Genomic DNA, 12,724 nt, shown 5'->3' with positions numbered 1-12,724 from the left:
ATTGGTTGATCTTATCTAATTTTGATATAACACCAGTAGTTGGAAATTTTAGGCCTACTACCCATCAATTCAAAATACTCTCAAGCAGAATGACTTCAGCGCAGCTGATACCTTCTTTGAATGAAAAATCGTATCTTTCATAGATGTCCTTTCTAGCTCTCTAAATCCGAATATGTGTATTGGTAAGTAGTGTATCGATTATTTTAGTTGTCTTATATATTTTATATTAAATACCTGAAACTGATTAAACAATATTTATTCTGTTTTAGATTTAATTGGACGTCTCGTGCGTGTAGAAAGATCTGAATACTTTTTGGCTAACAACGTGCACACCAGACTTTTTTTTGAAATCGAAAACGAAGAGTAAGATTTCTTATTTATTTTATACAAACAATACTTTATTCTTTGGTTTACTTATTTATTTTATTACTAATTTCGTATTCGTGTTAAACTGGTATACGTTTGAGATGTCATCTGAGAAGAGGATATTTGGAGTATTTTTACGACAGCTTCCGTAAAATTGATGAAGGCATCATTATATGCATAATCATATTCGGTCAAATTGATAATGTTGAAGGTGAGTGTTTAATATAAACTATTATAATAACTTTATGAGAATAAATACTAATGTTATGTTATGTTTTTAGGCCGTACAATGATTACTACCGCATGCAGTTGTACACAGATTCTATTCAACTACACATGTCTTGAAGTTTCGAATATGCAAAATCACTTTGAAGAATCGGAAGATTAGTTTATGGTTTTACTTTTTGGTTTTGTGTTTTTGGTTTCTTCTTTTATTTACGCATTTTTGTTTTCTTGGATGATAATAGTTAATTTTGAGATAAGACCACCTCTTTGAATTTTAAGGCTTACTACACATAAGTTCATAATTCTATCAAACATCATGACTTTGGCACAACTGATACCTTCTTTAGATGAAAAAGAATGATTTATTTAGTATCTTTCATAGATGTCCTTTCGTACTCTTTAGATCTGAATATGTGTCATTGTATCAAATTTTTGTTTTTGATCAAAATATATTTATTTTGTTTTTTAGTTTTTATTGGCTGTCTTGTGCATGTTGAAAGCTCTGCTTACGTTTCAGACAGCAATGACCAACATCAACTTTATTTTGAGATTGAACACGAAGAATGAATTTTGTATACAATACTAAAATATTTATTGTTCCCGTATTTTGAAAAATATAATTCGTCTTCGTGTTCAAGTGAAATCGAAGATGGCATTGTTATATGCGTTGTCATTACCTACACTTAAATTATTATTCTAGGATCATACAATGATTATTAACGCATGTAATTATAAACGGTTTATATTCAACTATCCATGTCTTGAAATTTATAATATGCAAAATCACTTCCAAAGCATGGAAGATTAGTTTATGGTTTTAGGTTTATGGTTTTATGTCTTAGTTTTTTCTTTATAATTGCGAAATCACCTAACTAATATTTTTAAAAAAACTTTAATTCTACATTCGATGTATCTATTTTTATGTATTTTCAATCCTTTACTTAATAGATGTGAATGGTAACAACGATTCAAGTCGAATCTTTAAATGCACCCTTTAAACACACCCTAATATTTAAAAAGATGAAATATATAAATTAAAACTGAAACATAACCTTTACAACTTCTTCATCCTTCCCTTTTACAAAATTATCTCTTTGCCATCTCTCTTCTATTTTTATAGAAAATGGCGAGATTTGTGTTTCTTACGAAGTTGAATCCTTCAACCATGCAATGGACGATTTGTGTCAAGGTGTTTCGTTCGTGGCAAGTGAAAAATTGTTTGGATGATGTTTCAAGAGAACTAATCTTGGTTGACGAAGAGGTATTGTTATTCGTTTAAAAATATATATATATTTTAATTTTTGTTTCTACCTATATACGGATTGGCATAAGATCCTGACATCTCCAAAATTTTAGTTACACTTATACTGTGAATTAGGGGTCATCTGGACATGCTACGATTCCGGCGTCACTCTATGGTCTTCCGTATTTTGTAATGTCAGAGAATCAAAGTATGTTATTGAGGGGTTCGAAGTCAAAGAAGATAAAGAGCAGATCCAGAAAACTAATCTCGGTTATCGGATATTTTTCACTGACAAAACTATAATAAGTCTTGCAAACGATCCTATAATTTGCAAACCTTTCAATAACATTGGTTTTAAACGTATTTATGATAATGAGTTTCATGGACGTTGGCCTTATGGTAAGTTTTAGTTTATAATGGATTGTTAAAGTAAACTTTAATTTGTTTCTTATAATACATATTTAAGAGTTTTTATGCAGTTGATTTGATTGGATACATCACTAATATGGGGGAAATCAATAGTTTTAAACAAGAAGACATTGCTGATCGTTGGAGTCTGATGGAACGCTACATTAGGTTCAAAATCATGTCAATTGAGTAAGTTCAAATATCATTGCATGCACGTGTATCTTTAATATACAAGAAATATAGAAATATGTACTTGGCATAATACGTTGAATGACCTTTTATTTTTTTCAAGGGGATATGTACTTGACTGTTTCGCAACAGGATGTTATGCCAATCATATGTTCAAACGGTTCAAGGTGGGTAACGGGAAGAGACTTTGTCTGTTCAAAATGTGGAAAGGAATCAAATGTGGAGGTAATGACATATTTGAATCTATTGTTCGTTTAAACTTAAATCTGTTAATTGTGATTAAGAAATTATTAACGATTTCTATTCTTTTTACTATAATTGGTAACGTTAGATGATAATGTTCTCCTAACCAACGGTGATGGATGATCGGAGATAATTGAGTATCCAAAGGGTGGAGAATATTCAGAGTACATGTACATGTAAGTTAAATTCTAGCATCGAATCATTTTCAATCAAAAAAAAAAAATAGTATGTGGACATATATAAAGTTATATTTAAAATTTTAATAACGTTTAGGTACAATTTCATTGATCATGGAGAGTCAAAAATTCAGGATTTGGATGATATTGACTGTCGTTTCGTTATGGACTTGAGGTAAATAACAAATCTTACTTATTAATTTTAGTAGTTAGTTGTTGGATAGAACTGATCGAAACTCTTTATTGTCTACAATGATACACTTGGATCCTATATTCATCCTGCTGTTAAAGATTCTTTTGACAAGCATCGAATCCCCGTTTGATTACTATGTGCTGGTTTTAACTTTTAGAAAAACTAATGTTATTTGCTTTTCCACAAAAACATGATTTTTTTTATGGTCAATAGACATGAGCTTAAATATTTGTTTTATAAATATAATTTCAGCATTTTGTTATTATTTTAATGTTGATTGCAAATGTCGACATATAGAATTTTAAAAAATTTTGATTATAAAAGTTTATGTAGTCTTCAAATAAGGAGAAACAATTTTTAAAAGACAATACCATATAGACAATGCATGACACTAATAAAGTTCGGCATCCAAGGAGAAAATTCCAAACATAGTGCTTCGATTCAAACATCAGATTTTCAACAAACCAATTACAGAAATCTTGAAAACAAACAAATTATTGATCATTCTTATCAGTCATTAACACATGCAGCTTTCCTTGTGTAATACACGAGATTTAATACAAGCCACACAAATTTTAAAATTTAATTCTATCGGCGTATCTTTGTTTTTGAATATATATATGAAATATGAAAATTTCCTTACCATTTCCATTTTTTTCTCCGTTGTCGTGTACATAAGAGATTTGAATCCTACAATACGTAATTCGAGAGTTGCTATCAAAATTCTTAGACAATGGCCACCGCATTTAAATGATGGGCAACGTTTTCATGAATGTTTAATTCTGGTAGACGAGAAGGTATGTTTTCTAACTCTTTTCATATAACAGTAATTAAACGATAACATGAAATAATGTTGATTTTTATTTTAGGGAGAAAGGATTGATGCCAAAATAGAAGTTGCTCTATATCTAGAAAAGTTTCGTGATAAGATTAAAGAAGGAGGCTGGTACGTGCTTTCAGGATTTAGAGTAATTAAAGGCCGACGATCACTTAGAAACTCTAACAATCCGTTTGAAATCAAGTTCATAGACCAAACAGATATGATTCCAATACCTCCGAGAAGCACTAACAATTTTTACCATCTTATTGATTCATCAATGATCCAGAATTTTTCACCTGATGAGAAGAACTGTTGTGTTGGTAAGTTCTTATATGCAAGTAATCTTTTATAAGTCTTCAGTATATAATTAGATTCTAAATTTTAGATAATTTAGGGATTAACATTCTATTTTTTAAAATTATCCCTTTTTATGTTAGATTTATGTGGAATGGTGTTGCATATAAATGAGCCTCGGATGATCGATTTCCTCGATCGTCAAAATGGCTACACGTCCAGTAATCAAGTTGTGACATTTACCGTTCTTGACATAATGTAAGATAATATGTTAAACTATCAAGAGTACTTATAGTATTCTTTCTTATTTTATTTAAGTGTTGTCTAACAACTACATTATTGTGTTTTTGCTTTTTTCTTAAAAAAAAAAACTTAAAGTGGGGAAGAGATCGAATGTGTTGCAGTTGGCGGGACTTCTGTTGAATTTATTAAGGAATGGGAGAAAATTACTTTCTCTCCAACCTATCGTAATGAACCAGTAATGTGTATGCTTTTGTTCTGGAGGATCTCTGTTTTCGAAGGTACTGTATACTAACTTACTAATAATTACACTTTTAATTTCACAAAATTATCGTTTTATTAATAACTTAACGTATTCTTTGTTAGGAATCGAATGTCTGATGTCTCAAATACGATGTTCGAAGGTTATACTTGAAGATAAAATTGCTGGAATGAAGACAGGCGATCTACTGTAATGTTATTAACCTATTAAATTATAGTAATTTAGTGTAATCGATAAATGAATTCTAAAACCTAATTCTATTATTTATTTCAGTCACTGGCCTGACGATGAATCATCTGATGAAGATTGTTCAGAGGAAGCATGCTGTTCAAGCAACCGGAAGTGAGAAGATCCCGATGTTTTCTATTGTTTTCTGTCGTCTATGGTTGATTTTAAATTTTCAATATTATGATGTTGTTAATTTGGACATGTCTATTTGTATTTTATTATGTCTTGAATTTGAACTTAATTTAAAACCTAAACTTTAATCAAAGTATTTGTAATAGTTTATGTATGTCATTGGTTTTGACATATATTACACTACTACCAATATGTATTATGGGGAAAAAGAATATGCAGTATTCCGCTATTTAGTAAAGTTGAAAAATATGAAATTTTAGCTTTGATTTAAAATATATTTGATCATAGTAGAATTGTAGAATTAAACCGATAAAATCAAAAAGATACTGAAAATAACTCAATATCAAAAGAAAAAAGGGTATAAAGAGTAAACTATGATTATTGAATATATAAAAAAAATGTTAATACACATATAAACGGGAAACTATAATAATCGAATTACAAATAATTGGAAAAAATACCATTAAAGTATTCTCGCTGATATAATTGTTATACTTATTGACATTATCTATTGATAAAAAAATTCAAAGAAAAAGGAAAGATAAACCTATATATTTATAAACCTTTAAATACATGCTAAACTCTTTACATAAAAATAATTGCTTTAAAAACTTAGATTTTTACGTTTCGTTTCAATCTTGTTTATGCTATCATGGCTAACCTACTTTCCAATGCTATCATGGCTAGAAACAGGAAAAAGACTATTTTCTTGATTTGAATGACTTGAATCCTTTCATTCATGAGTGGAAAATTAGAGTAAAGATTCTAAGAAAATTTGAGTGTGTTCATCCTCTCTACAATTCGTCTGATTTGATTTTGGTTGATGAAAAGGTATTTTTATACGATAGATTTTTCATAAGTTAAGCTGTTCTTTACATATATTAATAAAACTTTCTCGCAGGTTAAAAAAATATACGCTTTGATGAGTCCTAAATTTCGCGACGTTTTTGTAAACAATTTGAAAGAAGGAGAGTGGATCATGTTGGCAATTTTGTCACTATGCAGAGTTACCGGGAATTTTAGAACAACTGATCATCGTTTTATGATACGTTGGAGAACCATAACATGGTTTAGAAAAATTGCTACTTTGTCTTCAAATCAATTCTTCTCTTTTGTATCATTTAATGATATCAAAAGTGGTTATTTAGACTCTGCTTATTGTGTTGGTGAGGGAACGATAATATTATATAGATTTTAAATTTGGAAAAAAATAATTGATTGTAAATTTACAAATGATGTAGATATCATCGGAAGAGTATTGCGGGTTGGAAATCGCTTTGAGGAAGGTCCTCCCGACAAAGAATGGAATGAGTTGTTCGTTGATTTGGAAAATATCGAGTATGTTTTTAAAATTTATTAAACTAAGATTATGTTGTGACACTTTGACTAAATCCTAAAATTTTTAATGTAGGGGTGATCGATTGTCATGCCGATTACCAAAACCTGATGCGAACGATTTCTTTAATGAGTGGATACATTGTGTTGGTGATATCATATGTGTCATACGCTTTGCAAGAATTGAGAGAAATCAAGGTTTAGCATAATTTTATATCTATATGTTTCGATAAATGGTTTAATATAAAAATTTAAATTTTGCTTTTTATAGATTCAATCATGGTGATCACGGTGCATAATTGTACGAGAGTGATGATAAATCCACCATGTCCGCATGTCACACAGTTGAGGGATGCCTTTGATGATTTGGAATCCTGATTTTTTATAGTTTTGAACTTTATTGGCTTTTAATTGACATGAAATCTTGATTTTTTTTATATAATTTTTAAGTTTTTTACCTTTTAGATTTGATATACAATTATTCAATAATTGTAAGCTTTATGGTGTTCGGTTTGGACTAGGATTTACAAATTTTTTTTAGACATTTAAAATATTATATATTTATTGATATGTATAAAATTCCAAATTTACAAATTGTACTATTGATATTTAATTATATTATTCATAAATAGATATTATATAGTTATAAATAGATATTCAAAGATATTATTCATAACGAAAGGATGATCAAAATTTATTTCAATTCACGTCTAACTAAATTTCCTAATATAGATATAGAATATATATTTATTAAATTAATTAAATATTTTAAATATTTCTTGATCGAATTTAGTTATATTATATTTACACGATTATTATAGAAAAATGGAAAGATAATTTGGAAGAAAATGATTCATTATCATCATAATATACTTACAAAAATGTTAATGAAATATTACAATTATCACTTAAAAGTAAAATATCCTTAAAACTTATATGCTTATCGTCTGAAAATGTTATATTGACATAATTTTAATATGATAATTATTATAATGATTCTAAAAAGGAAGATAAACTTAAATTTCGATATTATCATATTAATTATATATGTAAAAATTAACAATTGGATACTCTATATATAGTGATACATATTGAAACATTGTGTACAATTCAGCGATTCTTTTTAATAATCAAAATATTCATTATGGCCTCCAAACAAGTCAATATCTCTCCCTATGTTAACATTAACGAGATCAATCCAGCTCTGGATCACTACAAGATCAGGTTCGTGTGATAAGACTTTGGAAAGCATTCAAATCACTGCAGATGGTTTTAGTCGATGAGAAGGTTTGTTACGATTAATTCAAGTTTATTAAAAAAAACTTTGTTAACAATAATTTAAATAGTTTATTAAAGCTTTTCTACACCTTAATATCGATTTTGATTCAAACGTATTGACGACTGCTCTAAATTTAAGGGAACAAGAATTCACGCGTCTATTGAGGATGCATTGGTGAAGAAATTTCAAAACCAGATCCAAGTTGGTGATTCGAAAATAATCGATACTTTCAGTTTGGTGGATTATGACAGTGATTACAGGACAAGTGCTTTGGGATTTAAGTTAGTGTTCTATAGAACCACCACAGTTAAACCATGTGATGATTTTTCGGCACGAGTTCCTGAGAAATACTTTCAAGAATTTTCAACTATCTTGGCTGGAAAAATAGATAAACAAGTATTGTTTGGTAAGTTGTGAAACTCATGTATATATATACTCGGTTGTTGATTAGTAACTAATATTGTTATGTTTTTAGATGTGATGTGGTTGGTCAAATTGCTGGTGTTGGTTCTCTTGATAACGTAAAAACTAAGGGAAAGGACAATGTGAAGATAAGTTTTGACTTACAAGATTTAAGGTCTGTTTTAAAAAAATAAAATAAAATAAACTACGAATATTTTATAGAAGATACTAACTTAAACTTTGTCTTTACAGCGGTGACGGATTAGGTTGTACGATATGGGGTGATCTTGCTAGAACCTTTGAAACTTCTATAAAAGAACACAAAGACCCGGTTGTTGTGTGTGTGATTAGATTTGCATGTTTGAAAGAGTGGAAAGGTAATTTTTTAGATGATATTTAGTCGTTAACTGTACTGTGATTTAATTAGTTGAATTATCATCTTCTTGATAAATTTAAAAATTATTTTGCAGGCAATTACAGTGTATCAAATTCATTCAACACCACAGATATCCACTCGAATTCGTCAATACCCGAAGTCGAAAAATTCCGACAAATGTATTTAGTTTTGTAGAGCATCAATTAGACGCTAGACATGACTAAACGTATTCACATTCTTATCTTTTATTTTTTTGAAGGATGCCAAACACTAGCGTTGTTGAGTTGGTTCACAATGAGGATGAAGCGAAGAATATACAGCCAAAATCAACTTTGTATGAGGAGTTTTTCATGAATAATGAAATGAAAACTATCAACGACATCCTATATTCATTCGAGGTATTGTTAATCTAAACACAACGTACAAAATAATGTCAATTACAAAATAGTAATCATGATTGTATATATATGTTCGTACATGTGTGACAATTGGAACGATCTGTTCGGTCGAGACAGTGCCTAAGTGGTATTACATTGCATGCAAATAATGTAGAAAGAAGGTTCAACCATATCCACTAGAGTCTGACAAGGGGAAAAAATGTCTATATAGTTGTGGTGTTTGCGATGACGATGTCAAAGAAGTTGATTACAAATATGATTAATTTAATATGATTAGAATTGTGTTCATGTGAATATGTTGATCATTTGAATGCTTCTATATGTTTTAGGTATAAACTCATACTGAACATCATGCCCGTTTCTCTTTCTGCTCTAATCGGGAAGACCATGCTCTTTAAGATTTCTATCACCACTGATAACTTGAAGAGTGACAAGGCTTCTTATGTTGTTGAAAAGTTTTGGGAAAAAGAGGATATGGTAAACCAGTTTGTCAAGGTAACATATTAAATTGATAATGTAGTCTATAAGATGATTAAATTAATTATTATAATTCCATAATGTGCTTATCTTTAATAAAATTGCTAGGAAACTTACGGAAAAGTTAATGATAATTACCAAGAACTAGAACCAGCTTAATAAATTCTACAACTTACGTCGGAAGAATCAACATCACTTTCGTCGAAGAGGGAGCTGTCTGGAATCAATGAAGAAGTCGTAAGAGGTCATAGCATGACTACTAGGAAGAAGATCAAGATTGAAAAGCAAGAATAGTATTATTCTTATGTTATAAATTATTTTGAAATCAATATATGCTTTTGATATTTTTTTTTTCAAACTTCAGATATTTAGTTGCGTTGATACGAATATAATTATTTATTATTTATAAATTTAGAATTTATAACAAGCTCTACATTTTATGATTTGCTAATAAAAAAATATAGTTTTATTTATAAGTTAAAATACGATAATCAGAACTAATCATGTTCCAGTTACTATTATTTTGCATAGATACGACATAATCTAATCAAAAACAAAGAAATTGGTGATATTTTCCCCCTTATACAAGAAACATATATATATACTGTCCTAAATTTAATTATGATTATATATAAATATATGTTAAGATAATTGAATAAATGTAAATTTAAATGTCAATGTTACAAAATTATGTGATATTATTATACGTTTGTGTAAATAAATAAGAAAAATTATAGAAATAAAAAGATAATACCTCTGAACATCATATAAATTAAGAATTTCATAGCCCTAAAGTTCTATATATTTATAAAGAACGCAGAACGTTTCGATTGTATGCATACGATGAGATCTGAAAAATTACCAATACGGAGAAAGAAGGATCTGATTTATGTAGTGAGTACACATGGTAACTAATATTCAGTTTGTTATAAAATAAAATATGTTTCGACTTTAAATTTAATGTTCAAACGTATAAACTTAATTCAGGAGTAATCTCAAAACATGCAAGGATGATAAGAACGCGAACTTTTAAATCAAATAAAGTTTGAAAACGCAAGCAAGGTCGTTTCTATATTCACATGTTATAGTATATACTAAATATTTTACTCATAATTTTTTTTTTTGGTGTTCACCTATGTAGTTCCTACGCTTGTGCCTCTGATGCATGAAGATTTTGCATCTTTTATTGTTTCTGACTCTGAGTCAAATAACGATAGTGATTCTGATAGCTCGATTGATGAATCTGATTCTGAGTATCGTACTACGCCTAATGTAACATGCGAATTCACAGCCGTAACATCTGGGTTACAAATAAATGGTATTTTTGTGAAGCTAAACTTTCTCTTTGAAATAATTTTAAATATATATATATATAGGTAAATTAAGTTTGTGTTGCTAATGTTATAAGGTTATTATGATGAAGGAGATCCTTCGTATATATGTGAAAATTGTGGAGAATATATGTGGTACGGAGAACGGTTAAACAAGCGAGTAAAGAAGGCGAAACCGATTTTTGCAATGTGCTGTAAAAAAGGAAAAGTCCAACTTCCCAAGCTGAAAACTCCACCGAATGCATTATCGGCGTTGTTATATAAACATGATGATAGGAGTGACAACTTCCGTGATAATATAAGAGCATACAATATGATGTTTTCTTTCACGTCATTAGGTGGGAAAATAAATCATTCTATTAATAATGGTAGAGGGCAGTACGTCTTTCGGATGTGTGGAGATAACTATCATCGTATCGGAGATATTTTACCTGAAACTGGAGAAAAGCCGATGTTCTTACAACTTTATATACATGACGTAGATAATGAAGTCCCTAACAGGATAAATGCGTTCAGGTCAGTTTCATAGCTTAAAAAAATATAATATTATATTGATGTGTTGCTAATGTTTTTTTTTTCCTTCAAAGAACATCTGGATCTATAGAGAAAATAAGACAAACAACTGTAGAACTTCTGAAAAGGATGCTTGATAATCATAATCCGCATGTACAGGCGTTTAGGACGGCTCGAGAAAGATTTGATTTGAGGTTAAGAATTCCTGTAGAAAGAACTGCTGATGCAAGGACTCATAATCTACCTACCTACATGCAATGAGGTTGCTGGATTAATACCAGGTGATTTCAATCCTGGAGTATTCAAGCGTGACATTGTTATAGAAAGTTGTTCCGGCGGTCTGTAGAGAATAAGTGAACTCCATCCAGCTTACTTGCCACTTCAATATCCATTATTGTTTCCATATGGAGAGGATGGTTATAGGTTAGGCATTGACATTGGTTTTGTAGATACGGCTGGACGAAAAAGGAAAACAGTCTCGATGAGAGAATTTTATGCATTCCGAATATTTGAGAGATATCAAGAATCTTCTATGATTCTGATGTCGGGGAAATTATATCAGCAATTTTTGGTAGACGCGTTCACAACCATAGAATCTAACAGACTGAAATATATTTCCATGAACCAAAACAAACTATGGACGAAAAGAATCGATAAAATAGTTGAAGCTAATCAAGGAAACGAAGATCCTGCAGAACACGGAAAAAGAATCTACATTCCTTCATCGTTTACAGGTGGAAAACGTTATATGATGCAATATTATTTAGACGCGATGGCTACATGCAAGTACTATGGTTTTCCCGATATTTTCATAACAATTACTTGCAACCCCAAATGGCCTGAAGTCGTTCGATATCTAACAAGGCATGGTCTTAAGCAAGAAGATAGACCAGATATATGCTGTCGGGTCTTTAAGATGAAGCTAGATAGACTAATGGAGCAAGTGAATAAAGAAAAAACTTTTGGTGTTATAAACTCTGGTATGTTTCATATTATTAATTAATCGACTTTCTATACGTTACCGTGTTAAAACCCAAATTTATTAACAATGGCTTTTGTGTGTGTGTGCAGCTATGTATACAATAGAATTCCAGAAGAGAGGTCTGCCTCATGCACACATGATTTTATTCTTGCATCCAGGCTATAAAATGCGGACACCAGAAGACATTGATAGATTCATAAGCGCTGAGATTCCTGATAAAGAACTGGACAAGTACTTATATGAAGTTGTTTCTGATGTTATGATTCATGGACCTTGTGGTATTCATAATAGAGGAAGTGTTTACATGAATAATGGTAAGTGCACTAAATTTTTTCCAAAACCATTCATGGAAAACACAGTCGTCGACAATGCTGGTTATCCAATATACAAACGGAGGAAAAACGGGAGATTCGTGCATAAAAAAGGTTTTTATTGTGATAACAGCTTTGTAATTCCGTACAACCGGGATTTGTCTATCCGTTATCGTGCTCATATTAATGTTGAGTGGTGTAATCAGTCACGTTCAGTGAAATATCTTTTCAAGTATATTACCAAAGGGCCGAATTATACTAGAGCTAACGTAGGAGAGGAAGACGATCAAAATGAAATCAA

General features: G+C 30.2%; 1 pseudogene; it reads left to right on the top strand.

Annotated features, from left to right (window-relative positions):
- On the top strand, positions 7,499 to 9,445 carry LOC104767703 (annotated as a pseudogene).

The sequence above is a fragment of the Camelina sativa genome, chromosome 19, assembly GCF_000633955.1.
Source record: "Camelina sativa cultivar DH55 chromosome 19, Cs, whole genome shotgun sequence".
Classification (NCBI taxonomy): Eukaryota; Viridiplantae; Streptophyta; class Magnoliopsida; order Brassicales; family Brassicaceae; genus Camelina; species Camelina sativa.
This window is presented reverse-complemented; position numbering and strand designations above follow the sequence as displayed.